Genomic DNA, 21997 nt, shown 5'->3' with positions numbered 1-21997 from the left:
AATAACCTCAGATATGCAGATGACACCACCCTTATGGCAGAAAGCAAAGAAGAACTAAAGAGCCTCTTGATGAAAATGAAAGGGAAGAGTGAAAAAGTTGGTTTAAAACTCAACATTCAGAAAACTAAGATCATGGCATCTGGTCCCATCACTTCATGGCAAATAGATGGGGAAGCAATGGAAATAGTGAGAGACTTTATTTTGGGGGCTCCAAAATCACTGCAGATGATGATTGTAGCCATGAAATTAAAAGATGCTTACTTCTTGGAAGGATAGTTATGACCAACCTAGACAGCATATTAAAAAGCAGAGGCATTACTTTGCCAACAAAGGTCTGTTTAGTCAAGGCTATGGTTTTTCCAGTAGTCATGTATGGATGTGAGACTTGGACTATAAGGAAAGCTGAGCACTGAAGAATTGATGCTTTTGAACAGTGGTGTTGGAGAAGACTCTTGAGAGTTCCTTGGACTGCAAGGAGATCCAGCCAGTCCATCCTAAAGGAGATCAGTCCTGGGTGTTCATTGGAAGGACTGATGCTGAAGCTGAAACTCCAGTACTTTGACCACCTGATGTGAAGAACAGACTCATTGGAAAAGATCCTGATGCTGGGAAAGATTGAAGGTGGGAGGAGAAGGGGACAACAGAGGATGATATGGTTGCAGGCCTCACCGACTCAATGGACATAAGTTTGAGTAAACTCCAGGTATTGGTGATGGACAGGGAGACCTGCCGTGTTGCAGTCCATGGGGTTGCAAAGAGTTGGACACGACTGAGCAACTGAACTGAACTTCCTAGAGAACAAAACTTGTTTTAGGAGAAAAAAGTCATGCAGATCTGTATGTCCCTGAACAAAATTTGTAACTTGAACCTCATTTTTCTCTTACGCCAATATCAATGTCTCATGATTGTCATGGATATATGCTTTTATAAAGCTTTTGACATATTAGGTGCTCAACATATGTTAGGCTTCATATCTGCTAGTTGGAATTAAGTTCAACACAGTACTTATTTTTAAAGCATACAGTATGAAACATGCTGTAGTTTCAAAATAATGTGATTAAAAACAGGGCAAGTAAAGTTATACTGAATTTTCAAACATCAAAAGCACTGACCCAGTGTCGGTTTCTTATGAGTGCTGCTCAGTCACTTCAGTCATGTCTGACTCTTTGTAACGCTATGGGCTTAGTCTGTCAGGCTTCTCTGTCCATGGCATTCTCCAGGTAAGAATACTGGAGTGGGCTGCCATGCCCTCCTCCTGAGGATCTTCCCAACACAAGGATTGAACCTGTGTCTCCTGCACTGCAGGTGGTTTCTTTACCCACTGATCCACCGTATTTTCTTATACAGGTCCATAAAACCACAGTATCACAAACTGCTTTGTCTTATTTATATTTCCTTAGAGTTATACAGCATCAAATAAGAAAAAGAAAAACTTATTAAAAAAAATAAGGGTTAGGCATTAAGCAACTTTTTCATGCATGTAATTATAACCCCCTACAATCTGTAATAAATACCTGGCAAGATTGCTAAAACTTTGAACACAATAGAGTATATTACAGAAGATTCTTCCGTTTCAGTGGGGCTCTGTGTTTGAATGAGTCACCAAGGAAACAGAATAGTTTGGGTTAAAGATCAGTTCAAGCAAATAATATCTCTTTGTCAGTCTCCCTGAGTGAAATCTAGGCTGAAGTAATCTTACGCAGTTTGTAATGAAAGAAACAGTGAACACTCAGGTCCAAAAGAGCTGTTTATAATGATAAGGATCCATATTGGAATCAAAGTGCAGGAAAGCACAAAGCATCCAGCTTCTTAATGCATTATTTATAGGGGATTTTCACCCCGGTTTGAAGAAGTGCCTTAGCAACGGGATCTTGAACCTCATTCTCATTATCTCTAATGTCTTTATGTGGGTAGGATGGTTTAAATGGCTAATGGGAGTATTTGCAGACTCCTTTGAAAATAAAGTGCTCTCTCTTTCTTTCCCTATTTCTCTGTCTTTTCTAGTGATTCTAATTAACCCCTAAAAGCTCGTCTAACATTTAGCTTTCCAACATGAGAAAACCTGTCTAATACTAATTTCAAGATGGGGGACAACCATCTATGTCCTTCCAAGTACTTTGGTAGTCACAACAAGAGGCAACTTCATTTCCATATTAGAGGAATTTAGGGCTGGAATCTGCAGTCCGGCTAGAAAGCAGTGCAAGGCATTGTGAAGTTGAGCTTACTTAGCAGTCGGTTTTATGCTTGTGTATGTTTATCTGTGTGTGAAATAAATTTGAGAAAACTGTTCATATCAAGTAATTGGGGGAAGGGTGGAGGTGGAGCTGAGCAAGATTATGGGAGAATTAAGGCCTCCTCACCCACGTCCTTAACTACCCTTTGGAGGTGTGTGAAAACCATAGTTTCCTGGTTGGAATCCAAATGGATTAACCTTTTACTAAGTACAGTTGCATAGCAAAGACTGTATACTAAAGCTTCAGTGCATCTATTCTGTTTTTTAGTGGTAGACTAAGTCCCATGTGGTGGCTTTATTTAGGGATGTTAGGGCATTAACTAACATTTTATATGTTAATGATGGGAACAGTCATACAATGAATTCCAGGAAAAGGATTGTTCAAAAGTCATTAAAAGAATGATATTGGATCATATGTATTTTTAATGCATTAATAATATATTTTGGTGAGACTGGTGGGTATTAGACAATATTCTTCCTTAAAGTTCAAATTTTATTGACATGGCTAGGTATCCAGATAAAATTTGCATTTCCATCTCCCTTGCAGCTTGATGTGACTTTGTGATTAAATTCTGGCCAATGAGATAGAAAAGCTATTGGGTGAGTCTTGACAGGCTTCTTAAACCAAAGCTAAATAGCTGGTGATAACCCTTTTTAATTTCCTACTTCCTCCTGTTTCCTGCTAGAATAAGAATATGATAACTGAAGTTTTAGCTGCTGTATTGTACCTGAGGTAACCTTGATGAGAATAGCCACAGATTTGGAGAGCTGAAAAGAAAGAGAGGAGCCTGGGTTCCTGTTGACTGGGGATTTCTCATATCAGACCTAGAATGCCTACCTTCAGACTTCCTTTACGTGTAAGAATATTTAAGCCACTGTTATTGCCAGTCTTCATTATTAGCAGCCAAATATATTTCATAAGTGAGACAGTTCGCTTCACCAAAACTATTTCATTTAGTTCACTGAGACCCAGGATAGCAGGTCTGTAAAGTGAGAGGTGTTGTTGTCCAAATTCCTTTGGTTCCTGAATTTTGGATAACAATTAGTGAGAATTTGGAAAGCAAGGGATACAAGTAGTTTTAAAGTGATATTATCGCTAGTTGGTATTCTACATGCTCTGTAACCACAAGATGCGTCTGTGTGTTAATCATTCAGTCATGTCCAACTCTTTGCAACCCCGTGAACTGTAGCTCGCCAGGCTCCTCTGTCCATTGGATTCTCCAGGCAAGAATACCAGAGTGGGTAGCCATTCCCTTCTCCAGCCAGGGGAGTCTTCCTGACCCACGGATTGAACCTGGGTCTCCTGCATTGCAGGCAGAATTGAGTGGAATGGGACCGAGGACTCCTCAGAGACATGAGGATTCATCCTTTTTCTTTCTCTTTACTCACTGCCATGCAGCACATTTTAATACAAGTCAGGTGTACCTTGGATTTAATACAGTAAAAGGAAAGTGAAGGGTAGATTGGTATACCAGAGGTGTACCAGCTATACTTTCTCTGGTATACCAGAGAAAGAAATGGCAAGTTCTTACTTTTGTGCTTGCTATTCAATTATTAGGTTGGCCAAGGTTTCACTGGTTAATAGATCCTTCCATGTACTTCTCATTCCTACCTGCCAGTCCGTCACTAGCCCTTTTACTTTTTTGTGGTTATTTTGGCTACGCTGTGCAGCTTGTGGGATCTTAGTTCCCTGATCAGGGATTGAGCCCTTGGTAGTGAGAGCGTGGAGTACTAACCTTTGGACCACCAGGAGATTCCCTGATGAATCTTATTTAAATTGGTTTGCTTTGATCCTAGGGCTGGGCTGGTCTCCCATTAAGAAGAAGCTGACTCTGCCACTTGATTCCCAGGTCCGGTTTCATTCAGCTTCGCTGTAGAACTGTTCTACTTGGAGTCACATGAGTCACTGGCTCAATGTCCATCCCTGAGCCGACACAAAATACTTTTACCAGCCTTCCCGACGATGCTGGGTTTCATTCAGGCTTTCTGAACTGGTTTTCCTTCTCACCTTTCATATCCTGAATTTTTTTTTTTCCTGCCTCAGAAATAACATCCCAGCTTATTTCTTCATACTGTAGCCCTTTGCCGTGGCAGCTCACATGAGCCCACAGCAGTTCCATTTCTCCTGTCAGGGTTCATTAGACTCCCTCTCAGAGAAGCTCATTTCACAGCCCTCATTCACTAGCTGTTGTTTCTTCCTGAACCATTCTTTCACAGGATGACAGGACAGGTCCAGTTAAGTCACAGTTCACTTTGGCTCTAGACACAGTAACCTCCAACCCACTTTAACTTTGATCCTGTTCATTTGTTAAAGTTGGTTTTCCTCCCTCCTTCTAGCCTTTCACCCCATCTGCTTTCCTTCCCTTACTTCCTCCTACAGCCGTTGTCAGGGCCCTGATGTTTTCATGTCACTATCCTAGCTTGTTAACAGTGAAGAGAAATAGAGATTCCCCAGCGAATCCCCTGGTAGATTCTTATTGTCGCGGCACATCTTAGATGTTCATTATGGCGCTAGAATGAGTGTTGTGCACTGCAAGCCCCATCCTTGCTCAGCCTGAAGACTGAAGGGCCTAGACTCAGTGAAAGAGCCGAGTTTCACGAGTAGCGGGAGCTTACGTGTCAGAGGTGAGGTCCTGGAGTAACATCCACCACAGACAGCAGTCTGGATATGCTGGCAGTCTTTGCTACCAGGGCGGGATGAAGTTCTGGGGGAACTGACATCAAGTTGACTCTTCAGTTACCAGGAAAACCAGTAGAGGAGCAGGCCCCTCACCCCCGCCTTTGATAAGCTATCATGGTGGAGACGTTCTGATCTAAAGATAGAAATACCTCTAGCTGGGGCCAAGAGCAAGTATGTTTACTAATTAGGCTTTATGGTTAAAGAGGAAAGGTCATCCCTGTGAGTAGGGTGTAGGTGAGGTAAGGTCTGGTCAAGCAGGAATGTACAAAGAGCAAGAAAACAGCCCTTGGGTAATCTAATTATATGGTGTTCAAGAGGATATAGATCTTTCTGTTCTACGATTCAAGTCCAGAAGAGAAACACATTGAGATAATGGTAATGGGCATGAGAAAAATACAGCTCAAAGTGAGGTAAATTGCATTTTAAGAATTTAAAGTCTGAATGTGCATGTGGGAGACTGTATTTCCCAGAGGGGAAAGCTCTGGTTTTAAGCTCTCATCCATGACTGCCTCACTGTGTGATGGCAGTGAGACATTGTAGCTGTTCAAGACATTGAGAAAGTGAGACAGCGAAGCAGGTAAGGAAGGATGATCGCCCTGGAGCTTTGAGCTACCACAGAGCCCCAAGTTGTTTTGGTACTTTCTTATTTTTGCTGGTTTTTTTTTCCCTTCTTGTTCTCACTGCCGTCCTCTAACACTGCAGTAATTTTGTGATTCTCCCCTGGTTTCTCCGGAGGGTCTCATGCGAGCCTGCTGGTGCTGGGCCCTCTGCTCTGGCCCGCACCACTCCTTCCTCCTACCCAGCGAACTTGGCCAGCCTGTCGCTCGTTCACAATACTTGCCAGGTAACCGGAAGCCAGTCCGGTAAAGTAATTCACAGCAAGGTACTCGTTCACAGGTTCATTAAACATTTACAGAGCAGCCCAGCTCCTGGGCTCAGCGTGAATGACTGACCAGGGATTTTCAGCTGCATTATCAATGTATCCTGTGGCAGCCTTGGGCTTTGGATCAATTAGTCCTGGGTTTGAATCACATCCTGTCACTTGCTAGCTATCATCCTGAAAAAATTTACTTAGCCCTTCTGGAAGTCTCACTTTCCTCATCTGTATAATAGATATAAGACTATGATAACTCCTTGCAGGAATTTTGGGGTTTTAAGGACAATTATATACAGTGGCTAGCTCAGAGTAGATTTTAAAGAAATAGTGACTTTTATGATATTACTGGTTATCCTTTCCAGATATCATTTATGGGGACCTTTAACACTTTAACTTTGGATGTAAATTGACAGTGCCTTAGCAATAATGAGAATTATAAGTCATATAACAGGTTGTGAGAGACATTTAGGGAGTCAGAAGTCTTTCCCTGCCTCCCACCCACACCAGTTGTCTCAGTTCTGACACTAGAATACCCAAGTATCAGCTGTCTGAGGAACTGAAGTGGAGTGGATTGCTGAAGACAGGAGAGGTGTTATAAGGATACACAGAAGTATGTTTTCTAATGAGGCAGTCTGGCTCTAAAATGCCCGGAAACAGCAACAGCAGATGATGAAGTGAAAAATAGGTCACTTGTTTGGAGTCAAGGTGTCAGGTAGCATGCAAGGTGAAGAGCCCAAAGCCATAAACAGTAACAGGCTGTGAAAATTGCTACCGCAGCCGTAAACCAAATGGCTGCCTTCCCACATACACCTGATGGGTAGAACTGCTGGTCATGCAGTGTGTTTTTGCCACACTTGCACACATTCAAAACAACACCATCAGCCATCCGCAGCATCATTTTGAACAGAGGACAATGCTAAATCAAGAGACCAAACAGCTGGTTATGCAAAAGGGCAGGAGGGCAGAGCAAAAGAAAGTGGGAGTAAAGCTCTCCATTTATTTGGTTTGCCACCTAAATGTGTGTTGTACTTTTTAACTGTTTATGGCTTCAAGCTATAGTGTGTCAAATTTCAGGATGCCTAAATGAGACATCTGCTTGTTTGCAGATTCTTAGTACATTGAGTAAGCCTTCTACTGTTGTAGGATGCTTCTGTGTTGTGAAAAAATTTATAAATACTTATTCTGTATGCAGGTTGTAAAGGATTTTAAACTCAGACCTGGGGGCTGCCACTTCAGATGGCATTTAAGCAGTCATCTGGGATTGTCAGCTTTGGGGGAAGAGAGGAGGTAAACAAAATGCTGTTTGGATGGTGAGGGATAACACTGGGCTGTGCGTTCTGCCCCATTACATGCACCATCATCCCACAGTTCTCTCTTATACAGTATTCACCTCCTGCGCATTACCCATGACAGCCTAAAACTCTGGGGAGATGACTGAGATAAGAGTAGTTGAGGGAACAGCGATTTTGGTGAACCCTGGATTTAGAAGTTAGTTGCAAAGAAAGAAAAGACTTAGCTATCACATGGCCAGTGTCTTGCAAATTCTCCAAATTTCTTAAGCTTCTGAAACTAGCTACATTATGATTATTACTTTTTAAAAGTGAGTTACGTATCATGAACTAAAGAGTTATTTAAAGTAACATATTAATATTGTTGAGCTTGTGCCTCAGCCCTGTCTGACTCTTTGCAACCCTTTGGACGGTAGCCCACCAGGCTCCTTTGTCCATGGATTTTTCAGGCAAGAATATTTGGAATAGGTTGCCATTTCCTCCTCCAGGGTAATGTTGCTGAAATTACTGAAAATAAATTTTATGAAACCCAAACTGTGGTATGGTGTTAGGATTATTTTCTCTGATGTCTGATATATATTAATATTAATTTTATTGCAAAAAGGTATAACTGAAATTTCACAAAACCTAAATTCATGAAGAGTTTAAAATAAATTAAAGTTATCTAGAAGCTAAGGACTGTGAAAGGATACAGAAATATCCTAACTTCCCTAACCCTTTCAGTTGTCAAGGAGCACACTGGATTCTGGAGCATTTGAGCAGATAAAGGGCCTTTGAAAAGTCAATAAGTAAATGAATATAAATATTGGTTCAAATATGCTCTTTAAAAATAAGACTAGTTGATTCAATTGAATAAAAATTCATATAACTTTAAGTTGCTGGAAAAAGCAATTTGTGTAGACAGTGTAACTGTTAACCTACTCTCAGCAAGTAATTTTAATGGATCTCTATCAAAGGCATTGGCTTTACCTGAAAGGATAACAAGCTGATAAGGGAAATATATTCCTGTTAGAGTTATGTTTAAAAAGTAAGTATTGAATAAAAATTCTTCTTGGAAGAAGACTCGAGGGTGGTTTAGGAGATACTCCCTTTGTTGTATGATAGAGAAGAATATGTACATGTGTTTATTTCCTTTTGAAGTCCTGACTTGACAAGGGCAAAATTTGAGTATATGGTCTTAAAGGACTGGAATGGGCTTAGGATTTTCATGAATTTAGACAGCAACTAAGGAAGGCTTTCACTCCTCCTGAAGGCAATGGAAACTATTTAAATAATTTAGAGTCAATGGACAAGTACTACATCATTCTTTTAAGTTTTTTTTAAAGTTACTTTTCAGACTATAAATTACGTTAGTATATGAAGACAATTGTCTTGGGGTATTTTGGATGGAACACTCCTTAAATTGTTTGATTCTGCTTAGCACCAGTGCAGAATTTATAAAAGCACCGTTTTTCCTAAACTCAGGCTGAATGCTGAATTATTTCTTTATTTCCCATTAGCATAAAATTTACTTATATCAGCTATATTAATGCAAACATAAGAGTTTTATTCTTCAGAGAGGTTAGTTTTGTGATCTAAATTTAGAGCTGCTTCTCAGTTTATCTCATGAGTGATGATGTTATTTAAAAAAACATAGAAGCAATGAAACTTTATGGCCACTTTGCCTTATCTTCTTAAAGATGTGTACTTAGAGAACAGGTATATGCTTGCATTTAATTAGCAGCTCAAAAATGGGGGAGAAGAAGGTCTTGCTTTTCAAAGATGCCTCTTTAATGAATTTGTAGAATCTGAAGTCCACCTTAAGAGTGCACTTAGGACTTAGATTTTTTCCTTACTTGCATTTTAAAACTTGCAGATAAGGTTATACAAATAGATTCTCACTTCTACCCATTTATGCATGATTAGTTCTAGATATTTGAGTGAATCAAAATTTGTGTGGGGAATAAAAGTACATAAAAGTATGTGCTGACATTTTTCAACATTACATACTGAAAAAAAAATGAACTTTTAAACAAATGTTTTCTAATTTGTAAGGAATCTGCGCTCCCTCCTCTCCACCTTCAGTTCAGTTCAGTTCAGTTGCTCAGTCGTGTCTGACTCTGCGACGCCATGAATCGCAGCACATCAGGTCTCCCTGTCCATCACCAACTCCCGGAGCTTACTCAAACTCATGCCCATCGAGTCGGTGATGCCATCCAGCCATCTCATCCTCAGTTGTCCCCTTCTCCTCCTGCCCCCAATCCCTCCCAGCATCAGGGTCTTTTCCAATGAGTCAACTCTTCACATCAGGTGGCCAAAGTATTGGAGTTTCAGCTTCAGCATCAGTCCTTCCAAGGAACACCCAGGACTGATCTCCTTTAGGATGGACTGGTTGGATCTCCTTGCAGTCCAAGGGACTCTCAAGAGTCTTCTCCAACACCATAATTCAAAAACATCCATTTCTAGGCTCTCAGCTTTCTTCACAGTCCAACTCTCACATCCATACATGCCCACTGGAAAAACCATAGCCTTGACCAAACGGACTTTTGTTGGCAAAGTAATGTCTCTGCTTTTTAATATGTTGTCTAAGTTGGTCATAACTTTCCTTCCAAGGAGTAAGCGTCTTTTAATTTCATGGTTGTTGTCACCATCTGCAGTGATTTTGGAGCCCCCCAAAATAAAGTCTGACACTGTGTCCACAGTTTCCCCATCTATTTCCCATTAAGTAATGGAACCAGATGCCATGATCTTAGTTTTCTGAATGTTGAGCTTTAAGACAACTTTTTCACTCTCCTCTTTCACTTTCATCAAGACGCTCTTTAGTTCCTCTTCACTTTCTGCCATAAGGATGGTGTCATCTGCATATCTGAGGTTATTGATATTTCTCCCGGCAATCTTGATTCCAGCTTGTGCTTCTTCCAGCCCAGCATTTCTCATGATGTACTCTGCATAGAAGTTAAATAAGCAGGGTGACAATATACAGCCTTGACGTACTCCATTTCCTATTTGGAACCAGTCTGTTGGTTAGCCTTCTCTTTTTAATTTTTTATCAGTTCTCTTAATCTGTTTAACATTTTAATACCACGTTGGTGGGCTCAGTTCAGATTTTGATTTATTTTTTAATGGAGTGAGAAATAGAAATCAGAGGGATGTATATGTCCATGATATTTTAAAGAACTACATATCTTCATAATACCTCTCCATTCTTTATTTTTTTCCATCACTTTCCCTTTCCTGCCTTGTCATTTGTTCTTTCAACTTGAATTACCTCTCAGTATGGAGTTTCCTTAATTCCCCATAATGAACCACATACATTGAGAACACAAGGGTAACATTAAGCCAAAGCCTGAATTGTAGTGGGAGAGGCAGCACTAGGTCACGGCCACTGATTAAGTCACTAAACAAGTTGGGGGAGGAGTCTTTGTTGAACCAGTTTGTTGACCTAATCATTCACTTTCTATGAAGTGGTGTAGACACAGTCTATGCCATGCTTTTACTTGTTTTTTTCTTAACTTTAGTGAAGGAAAAAAGAATACGGGCCTCTACCTGTCTCTGAGTCTCTCTACTGTATGCAGGTTTTTCTGATTTTCAATTCTAAAGCTTGATTGGTGGCAGACTCCACTGTAAGACGAACTTCCCTATCTTGTTTCTTGGAATAGTGTTGCATTTCCCCTTATAGTATTTCAGAAGGCATGTTTGATCCAACAGCATTGATTTTTCTCTATTATCCTAGTTGTGACTAGGCGGTTAAATTGAAATATGCGTCATTACAGCACGTAACTCTTTAGGCTGATGGGGACTTCTAGAAAGAGTAGTATTATCATTCTAATCATTTTGTGGTCCTTTTCTATATGGAAGCGATCTAAGCTTATATTTCCCAGATAAAGGCAGTTGCATAAATATAGTAAGATAAAATTAGAAAAAGAAGAAAAAGCCTATGTTTATCCATTGCATATTTTTCAGATATTCTAGCTCTCTGGTTCTTATGAGCATGTAATTAAAGGAATCAATGTAGAATCAGTGCACTGCTGTAGAAAAATAAGGAACAAGCATTCTTTATTTTGTAGATGTGCAATTTCATGCATCTTGCCCATGTTATTGTCCTCATAATCAAAAATCACTGGGAGGAAGAGCACTGCTCTTCCATAAATATAAGACAAATTAACCTCAAATACACAGAGACAAATAAATGATTTAAATCTTTACTAACCTGTCTGTCTATGAGATGTTTAAAAAACAAAATGAATAAAATTTGCATTTATTACCACTTGGTATAAATTATTTAGAACTATAGAATCTTACAGATTCAATAAGCTCAATTGTCTGTGTGTCCAATACCCCTATTGTTCACATGAAGAAATCTTGTGTATGTATGTTAGTAAAAGTGCACATAAGTACATGGAATTCCAAACCTGGGTGTCGTGAGGTCCTAAGGCACAGAGATTTATGAATTTATCCATGGTGATATAGATTGGCAGATCTGTATTGGCAGAGCTGACTAAACCCACCTTTCTTGGCTCCCTTCCTTTCTTTTTTTTTTAAAGGGATGTATCTTTAAAAAATTTTTTTGTTTATTTATTTGGCTGCACTGGGTCTTAGTTGCTACAAGTGGAATATTTAATTGTGGTTTGTGGGATCTAGTTCTCTGATCAGGGATTGAACCCAGACCCCCTGCATCATAAGGAAAGTCCCCTGACTCCCCTTTTAATTCTCCTTTGTCATACTTCAAATGTGATTATTTGCAAGACTACTGAATTATTAAATCACTGTGTTTCATTAGTGGGGAAGGACAGGAATTTGGACCTCCTCAAGGAAGATAAATTTTTCTAGTAATTTATTTTGTGTATTTCTTAAATGTCAGCCATGAGGTTATAGAAGAAGACCATGGTGGGTGAACTAGATGTGGGTGTCCCCATGTGGGTGTGGGCTTAGCATGATTCTCTTTGTCTCTTTCATGGGGACAACTACAAAGAAGTAAAAGATGATGAGCCTCATAAAGTTCCATAAACTTTAAGAGAGCTGGGCATTTGTGGGTATGGAACTGATACTCAAGAATTCAAGACTTCCCTCTGAGCACACAAGATTCAGCCCACATGCTTATGTGTATCTTGGTTGTTGTTTAGTCACTAAGCTATGTTCAACTCTTTTGAGACCCCATAGACTGTAACCCGCTAGCCTCCTCTATCCATGGGATTTCACAGCCAAGAATACTGGAGTGGGTTGCCATTTTTTCCTCCAGGGAATCTTCGCAAGCCAGGGATTGAACCTGTGTCTCCTCCTTTGGCAGGTGGATTCTTTACCACTGAGCAACCAGGGAAACCCCTTGTGTATCTTTACGAAGGGACAAATGTGAACTGATTTCTATGAGAGGCCAGCTGTGGAAAGATAGCCATATAGCTGTCTGGGTTGTGTGAACCCAGATAATCACCCACACCCACATTAAAACAAGATTTTTCTTTTCTTGCTGTTAAGTCCTACAGAGAAATTCATATGAAGTAATAAAAACTTTGGTTTTGTAGATTCGGGTAAATTCATGATTACTGCTTGTTCAGTAGTGATAATATTGTAACATAAGTCAGTTGCATGATAAAACTGACTTTCATAATTTTAAAAATGGCTATAATTAATATTTATAAAATTCTTAAAGGTCTAAAGAGCACTGTAACATTTTTTATTATGTTTAACAAATATTTTATGAAAAAGTTATATGGTATGATAGTTTGGAAATAGAATCTTTTTTATAAGTTCCCTGGATTTACCTCTCTTAAATGCAGTAAATCTATTTAGGGACAAGGCATTCATACACAAAGCAACCTATGGGTTCACAGAAAAGAAAACAAATTAATATAAAATAATGTGCAAGTAAAATATTATTAAAATATTCTCTATTTGTAATGATAAAATTCTTTACATAGTAATCTTGTAATGTCACCTGTTACTACTTCTGTGAGTCCTATGTCTCTAGGCAAAGCTAGTGGTTCATAGACTACTCATTCCTCAGGTTCTATGTTGTAATAGAATGATAATAATACTGATCTTTTTCTTTAAAAGATGAGCTTCTTATGTAATACATCTTATGTAAGATAATGCTATCTTAGTTGTTTCTACAGTACACAGTAAATGCTTGCTAGAAGAATGAATTAAAATATTGAAGTGGTGATCCATTGAAATTTGACAATCATTTTATGTACAGAGAATTCTTTTCATTGGTGGTAATTATAACAATATTAGACCTATTGCACAAATGAACTCATAAAATATATTAGAGAAACTGAGTAAAAGTCATGGACCCCAAGGGGTTGATGAACTTTTCTACTAAAATTTTGGTGAGATATTCATATAGGAATTTTATTGTAAAAATGTGAGACCTTTCATGAGATCTGTTATCCCTAGAAATGAAACTTAAAAAGAAGATAATGGATGTACCAGAATATGCCAGATATTTTATTATTTTGTTTAAGTCACTGTGTTCCATAACTTACATATTATTAGCTAAATATTTTAGATAAGAATATCTGTTTTAGATAGAGGATATAGCAAAAATAAGATTTGAACTCAGGCCTGTCTATCTATTAATAACTCCAAAACTTCTACTAATCTTTTCTTCATTATACCTATTTACTCAAGGTAGGAGATGAGATGGTCAAAAACACTATTTTGAGTAAGGCAGAAAACTATCTCAACCAAAATTGTATGAGTAAGTTTTATTTTGAAAAATAAATATTTAAAACAAAATTTATTTTTTGTGTACCGATGACAAAATAGTTGAAACACTTTCCACATCAGCTTGAATGCTAATTTTCAAGTTTTTCCCTGTTATTGCAGATAGAAAACAGTTTGTGCCAGCTTAGCAGTTTTAAGTGACAAATTAATTATATTAATATATATATCCTCCCAGCACTAAAACACTAAAAATTATATGCAGATGTCCAGTACTGCTATTTTCAAAAATAGTGTCTAATTCATTAGCTGGTATTTGTGTATTTAAGGGAAACAAGAGATTTGAGGAAGTTCATTATCACAGAGCAGGCCATGCTTCTCAAATTTCTCTTACCGAATCCAGCCTTCCAGGGACCTAAGGAAGCTTTCTGGTTCCAAACCAGCGCTGCTCCATCCCAAAGAAGAGTGATTTACTGAGGGAGGGTTCATTCCGGGGAACCCAGGTGTCGCTGATTTGCGGTGGCAAGGAGCCTGGCCTTGCTGTAGAAGGCAGTGGTATCAGTGTCGGTGTCAGACTTCACCTTGGCCTGCGGTGCGTGCTGCTCCCAGGACAGCTGCCCCACTTCTCTCCATGTGACCTGAGATGTTGGTGACTCCAGCTCCAGGAAGTGGCCTGTGAAGCAGAGGTTAAACCAGAAGGTGAGGGAGGGCCTGTTTTATGTGATTTTCCTGTCTCTGTGCCATGCTCAGGGGGGCTGGGGTCAGTGACAAGAGGTACTTGGAATTCGAGGGGACTGGTATGCAGAGGGTGGGGAAAACAGAGGATAAAGCCCCTTGATAGAGTATATTATAGGACTCAAAATGACTTCAGAGTTCAGGGGTCCAGGGAGGTAACTCAAATGACTAGAGAAGGTCATTTTGGAGCAGCTGTTTTGCCTTTTAAGTATATAGGTACAGCAAGGCCAGTGCTTCTGACAAGTTTTCTGACAAGATAGGCATTCATTTTTTCAAATGTGAAATCTATTTGTTTTTAAATATTTGCAACTAAGTTAGAATTTTTTGTTTTTTTGACCTCCTTATGTGGCATGCAGGATCTTAGTTCCCTGACCAGGGATGAATCTGAGCCCTATGCTGATGGAAGCACAGGGTCCTAGTTACTGGCCCCCAAGTTAGAGTTTTAGAGTAGTGTGAGGTCAAAGAAAATAATTTAACAGGCCTAATTGTTCACCAATTTGCAAGCTTTGATATAGAGGGCAACTGTTTGGGACTCTGGAGGGAAAGGACCTGCCACATTCCCTCTGATAGAGGGATTTCATTGGTCTGGAATGAGTCCCAAGCATCAGATTACCCAAATGTGAAATTGAGGTTGAGCCCTACTCACTTAATAGGTGGAATGAAGTGATGGAATTCCAGGTGCTGCAAGGCTGTATCAACAAGGCTTCCCTGGCTGGCTTTTCTCCTACATTCTCTTATGCAACTTCATCAACAGAGCTATAACTTCAATAATTCCCTCTACCTATGTTTCTCCAACTTAAATTGTACATAAGAATCACTCAGGAGCTTATTAAAATAGAGATTACTAAACACACTGCAGGAGATTCTGATTCAGTAGGTGGGTTCTGGAATTTGCTCTTAACACTCACATTAGTTTACTGTAACACAGATGGTCTGGAGACCACACTTTAGAAACACTGACTCATAATGGTTACTGTTGGCTGGCACATCTGTTATTTCAGTCTGAGTTTCTTGCCTAAGTTATAGGTCTGCACACACAACTGCCTGCTGGAAATCTCCATCATCTTTATCTGGATGTCTCAAACTTATTGTCTGAATCCAAATGTATTAGTTTTCTAAAGCTTGCATGCACATTTATTTTTTTATTTCCTAAAATGTGTCATCATCAACATAGTTGCCCAAGCTAGAAATCTGCATTTGTGCCTTTGGTGGGTAGGGACTAGCATTCAGGATGCAAGGGTATATGGTGGCAGCAGCATGCTCACCAATCAGCTGCTTTCCTATCCAGTTCTTTGCCTTGTCTGCTAACTATCCTCCTGTGGCTTTCTAAGTGTAACCTAGTTCTTCTGGGACAAGCCAATAACAATAACAACTTTATTTATTGAGGTTTACTGTGTGCCAAGCACTATTCTAAGTGTTTCATATGTATTAACGCAATCTTTTCTTGAAGCCACCGAATTCTGTCTAGTTTTTGGCAGCTCCATAACGCCATGAGACTAAATCTGCTCCCCATCTAACCAGTTGCCAACTGGGACCTTCTGCTTCAAAATAGATATTTTTCATCTTCCCACAATCGTACCACTCACCTAACTACAGATCCCAGGATCTAGGATTCCTGCTAGGGATTCCCCTAGGATCTAGGATTCCAGGGATATTGATGGCTGCCTGAATTGAAATCATTTTTAACTATGGTGTAGTAAATCAGGTTGCCATGTCCTCTAAAACAGTGCAGTGCTAGAGTCGGGAAGGCATTCAGAGATTGTCCAGTGCAATTTCCTGATATTGCAGACTTGGAAACTGAGGCTTAGGAGCTTATAGTGGCTTTCTAAGGGTAAGGAAGATGTAGGAGAGCTGGAGATCAAACCCCAGGTTTCTGTTTCTGTGTCGAATGCTAGAATGCAAGTTCCCATCATTCTAGGGGAGTTACATAATACAGGGGAGTTTTGCTGTGTATTATCTGTATCTGCCTATATGTAGAATAGTGCCTGGAACAGTGCAGTGATTGCAAATATATACACCACAGATGTATTGATCTATGCTAGATTGGCAACACAGAAAACCGCTTTGACATGAAGAACCGCCGCTATGTTGCAGGAGTATTATGTTTAATGGAGTATGTGGATTACTTAGCACCTCTAGCAAAAATGCAATGAAGGAAATAGACAGAAGGTTGTGGCAGCAAGGACCTACCTTAATTATTCTGCACAAATGTCCCTCAAGAGAAATCTGCCCTGGCCACCCTTTCTAAAATTTCCATACTTTCTCCATGCTCTGATTCTGCCTGTCTTTCTTTTTTTTTCCATTGAAGTGTAGTGGACTTACAATATTGTATTAGTTTCTGATGTACAGTGCTGTGATTCAGTATGTTTACAGATTATACTCCATTAAAAGTTATTACCAAGATAATGGCTATAATTCCTTGTGCTATGCAGTTATCTTCTTGTTGCTTATCTATTTTATATATAGTAGTGTGTATCTCTTAATCCCATACCCCTAATTTGGCCCTCCCACCTCTACCTACTTTTCTTAATAGCATTTCTCACTACCTGAAGTTGTATCATTATGCCTTTTCTGTTTACCACCTATATACTCACTAAAACAAGCTATATGAGAGCATAAGCTTTGTTTTTTTCACCACCACATCAACAGAAGTATCTGACACAGTAGAATTTCCTGAAAATGATGGTTTTACATTTTGGAATGGAAACTTAAATAACATTCAGCACTTTGGCATTTAGAGGCATAATGCTGCTAAGTCACTTCAGTCGTGCCCGACTGTATGTAACCCCATAGACGGCAACCCACCAGGCTCTCCCGTCCCTGGGATTCTCCAGGTATGAACACTGGAGTGGGTTGCCATTTCCTTCTCCAATGCATGAAAGTGAAACGTGAAAGTGAAGTCACTCAGTTGTGTCCGACTCTTAGCAACCCCATGGACTTCAGCCCACCAGGCTCCTCCGACTGTGGGATTTTCCAGACAAGAGTACTGGAGTGGGGTGCCATTGTCTTCTCCAAGAGGCATACTATACCTCTCCAAATAGAAGCAAAAAAGACGCAGGGCTGTACAATGCTGGAGTCATAATGTGAGAGATTGGATAACATTATTCAGAGGGATATTTACAAAGAATACTTTATCATTAAGTAAATGACTTCTCCCATGTATTTTTACCCTATATTGGAGGAATAACCCAGTACTGCAAGTAAAACTATGACATTTGGACAGGGGATACTTGCTTATTTGTGAATACAAACGTAATAGATTGAATTCCTCCAAGATTCAGATTCACTTGGTAACTCAGAAGTGATTATATTTGAAACTAAGGTATTTATAGTTGTAATTAGTTAAGGATCTTGAAATGAAATCATGCTGGATTTGGGGCAGGTCCTAAATTCAATGACTGTATATGATTTATTTATATTTTAAAAAGTTTTTCATCTTATATTGGAGTATAGCTGATTAACAATGTTGTAATAGTTCAGGTGAATAGCAAAGGGTCTCAGCTATATATATATATGTATATATATAATATGTATGTATACATGTATGCATTCTCCCCCAAACCCTCCTGCCATCTGGGCTGCCACATAACATTGAGCAGAGTTTCATGTACTATTCAGTAGGACCCCACTGGTTATCCATTTCATGGAGAACATATATACATGTTGATTCCCTATCTCTCCCCCCGGCAACCGTAAGTTCATTTTCCAACCCTGTGAGTCTGTTTCTGTTTTGTAAATAAGTTCATTTTGTATCATTTCTTTCTAGATTTCATTTATAAGGATCCAATGACTGTATCTTTATACGAGAAAAGAGAGGAAGATTTAGACACAAAGACACAGAAGAGAAGATGCCATGAAGATGGAGGCAGAGATCAGAGTAATAGAGCTGACAAGCTGAGGGACGCCGGGAACCACTAGAAGTTTCAGGTAAGAGAACATTCTCTCCTAGAGTCTTTGGAGAGAGAAGACCCTGATGGCACCTTGACTTCAGAGTGCTGGGCCCTAGAACTGTGAGAAAATAAGTATCTGTTGTTTTAAACCACCATTTGTGGTAATTTGTCACAGCAGCCTAAGAAATGAATACAATGAAGACAAGAGATAATTTGCTTACTTGTAGATAGAAGGATGTGAATTGTACCATATAAATTAGTCTACAATATTTTGAAGTTAAGTATCATAATACCTAATTCACTAAGTGAAGATAATACTCTCTGTGAGACTTATCCTTTTTAAAAAAATTAATTAACTTTTATTGAAATATAGTTGATTTACAATATTACGTTAGTTTAATGTGCACAGCATAGTGATTCAGTATTTTTGCAGATTATACTCCATTGTAGGTTATTACAAGATAATGATTATAATTCCCTGTGCTATAAAATATGTCCTCGTTGCTTATGTTTTTTGTATAATAGTTTGTATGTTAACCTCATACTCGTAATTCGTCCTTTCTCCTCCCCTCTTCTCTTTGGTAACCACAAGTTTGTCTTCCATGCCTGTGGGTCTGTTTCCATTTTGCATATACATTCATTTGTATTTTTTAATCCACATGTGAGTTATATCACACAGTCTCTGTCTTTCCCTGTCTGACCTATTTCACTGAGTATAGTATTACCTTAAAGTCTAACCTCTAAGGCTCCAGCATTCTCTTCTGCAGTGTACAGGCCCATGTCAGGGATGTGTGTTCTCAGTCTCTCAGTGGTGTCCACCTCTGAGACTATAGCCCACCAGACTCCCCTGTCCATGGGATTTTCCAGGCAAGAATACTGGAATGGGTTGCCATTTCCTACTCCAGAGGATCTTCCCTACCCAGTGATGGAACCTACATCTCCATCCACATTGCTGCAAATGGCATAATTTCATTCTTTTTATGGCTAAAATTCCATTGTGTACATATACCATATATTCTTATCCATGTGAATTTTAGGATTATTTATTATAGTTCTGTTAAAGATGTCATGGATATTTTGATAGGGATTGCATTAAATTTGTGGATTGCTTAGGGAAATATGGCCATTTTAGCAATATTAATTCTTCCAATCCAATAGCATAGGTTATCTTCCATTTTTTATATCATTTTTGAAATCCTTCATAAGTGTTTTATCATTTTCAGAGTATAGATCTTTCACCTCCTTGGTTTATTCCTAGATATTTTATTCTTTTTTTTTTTTTTTTTTTTTTAATATTATTTTATTAGTTGGAGGCCAATCACTTTACAACATTTCAGTGGGTTTTGTCATACATTGACATGAATCAGCCATATAGTTACATGTATTCCCCATCCCGATCCCCCCTCCCACCTCCCTCCCCACCCGACTCCTCAGGGTCCTCCCAGTGCACCAGGCCCGAGCACCTGACTCATGTATCCCACCTGGGCTGGTGGTCCGTTTCACCATAGATAATATACATGCTGTTCTTTCAAAACATCCCACCCTCACGTTCTCCCCCAGAGTTCAAAAGTCTGTTCTGTATTTCTGTGTCTCTTTTTCTGTTTTGCATATAGGGTTATCGCCACCATCTATCTAAATTCCGTATATATGTGTTAGTATACTGTAATGTTCTTTATCTTTCTGACTTACTTCACTCTGTATAATGGGCTCCAGTTTCATCCATCTCATTAGAACTGATTCAAATGAATTCTTTTTAACGGCTGAGTAATATTCCATGGTGTATATGTACCACAGCTTCCTTATCCATTCATCTGCTGATGGGCATCTAGGTTGCTTCCATGTCCTGGCTATTATAAACAGTGCTGCGATGAACATTGGGGTGCACGTGTCTCTTTCAGATCTGGATTCCTCAGTGTGTATGCCCAGAAGTGGTATTGCTGGGTCATATGGCAGTTCTATTTCCAGTTTTTTAAGAAATCTCCACACTGTTTTCCATAGTGGCTGTACTAGTTTGCATTCCCACCAACAGTGTAAGAGGGTTCCCTTTTCTCCACACCCTCTCCAGCATTTATTGCTTGTAGACTTTTGGATAGCAGCCATCCTGACTGGCGTGTAATGGTACCTCATTGTGGTTTTGATTTGCATTTCTCTGATGATGAGTGATGTTGAGCATCTTTTCATGTGTTTGTTAGCCATCTGTATGTCTTCTTTGGAGAAATGTCTGTTTAGTTCTTTGGCCCATTTTTTGATTGGGTCGTTTATTTTTCTGGAATTGAGCTTCAGGAGTTGCTTGTATATTTTTGAGATTAATCCTTTGTCTGTTTCCTCATTTGTTATTATTTTCTCCCAATCTGAGGGCTGTCTTTTCACCTTACTTATAGTTTCCTTTGTTGTGCAAAAGCTTTTAATTTTCATTAAGTCCCATTTGTTTATTTTTGCTTTTATTTCCAATATTCTGGGAGGTGGGTCATAGAAGATCTTGCTGTGATTTATGTCGGAGAGTGTTTTGCCTATGTTCTCCTCTAGGAGTTTTATAGTTTCTGGTCTTACATTTAGATCTTTAATCCATTTTGAGTTTATTTTTGTGTATGGTGTTAGGAAGTGTTCTAGTTTCATTCTTTTACAAGTGGTTAACCAGTTTTCCCAGCACCACTTGTTAAAGAGATTGTCTTTTTTCCATTGTATATCCTTGCCTCCTTTGTCAAAGATAAGCTGTCCATAGGTTCGTGGATTTATCTCTGGGCTTTCTATTCTGTTCCATTGATCTATATTTCTGTCTTTGTGCCAGTACCATACTGTCTTGATGACTGTGGCTTTGTAGTAGAGTCTGAAGTCAGGCAGGTTGATTCCTCCAGTTCCATTCTTCTTTCTCAAGATTACTTTGGCTATTCGAGGTTTTTTGTATTTCCATACAAATTGTGAAATTATTTGTTCTAATTCTGTGAAAAATACCGTTGGTAGCTTGATAGGGATTGCATTGAATCTATAGATTGCTTTGGGTAGAATAGCCATTTTGACAATATTGATTCTTCCAATCCATGAACACGGTATGTTTCTCCAACTGTTTGTGTCCTCTTTGATTTCTTTCATCAGTGTTTTATAGTTTTCTATGTATAGGTCTTTTGTTTCTTTAGGTAGATATACTCCTAAGTATTTTATTCTTTTTGTTGCAATGGTGAATGGTATTGTTTCCTTAATTTCTCTTTCTGTTTTTTCATTGTTAGTGTATAGGAATGCAAGGGATTTCTGTGTGTTAATTTTATAACCTGCAACTTTACTATATTCATTAATTAGCTCTAGTAATTTTCTGGTAGAGTCTTTAGGGTTTTCTATGTAGAGGATCATGTCATCTGCAAACAGCGAGAGTTTCACTTCTTCTTTTCCTATCTGGATTCCTTTTATGTCTTTTTCTGCTCTGATTGCTGTGGCCAAAACTTCCAACACTATGTTGAATAGTAGTGGTGAGAGTGGGCATCCTTGTCTTGTTCCTGATTTCAGAGGAAATGCTTTCAATTTTTCACCATTGAGGGTGATGCTTGCTGTGGGTTTGTCATATATAGCTTTTATTATGTTGAGGTATGTTCCTTCTATTCCTGCTTTCTGGAGAGTTTTAATCATAAATGAGTGTTGAATTTTGTCAAAGGCTTTCTCTGC

The 21997-nt window shown here is 39.0% G+C and overlaps 1 protein-coding gene across 3 annotated transcripts in view; it reads left to right on the top strand.

Annotated features, from left to right (window-relative positions):
* Positions 1–21997, top strand: part of TMEM117 (transmembrane protein 117) — a 596659-nt gene that overhangs the window by 7613 nt on the left and 567049 nt on the right. For all 3 annotated transcript variants that reach the window (XM_065934576.1, XM_065934575.1, XM_065934577.1), the window contains one exon: positions 18220–18380. The gene's annotated coding sequence lies outside the window, so the exon portion shown is untranslated. The remainder of the gene's footprint in view (positions 1–18219; positions 18381–21997) is intronic.

This window comes from Muntiacus reevesi, chromosome 4 (genome assembly GCF_963930625.1).
Source record: "Muntiacus reevesi chromosome 4, mMunRee1.1, whole genome shotgun sequence".
Lineage (NCBI taxonomy): Eukaryota > Metazoa > Chordata > Mammalia > Artiodactyla > Cervidae > Muntiacus > Muntiacus reevesi.
The sequence above is the reverse complement of the archived record's forward strand: the minus strand, read 5'-3'. Positions and strand labels throughout refer to the sequence as shown.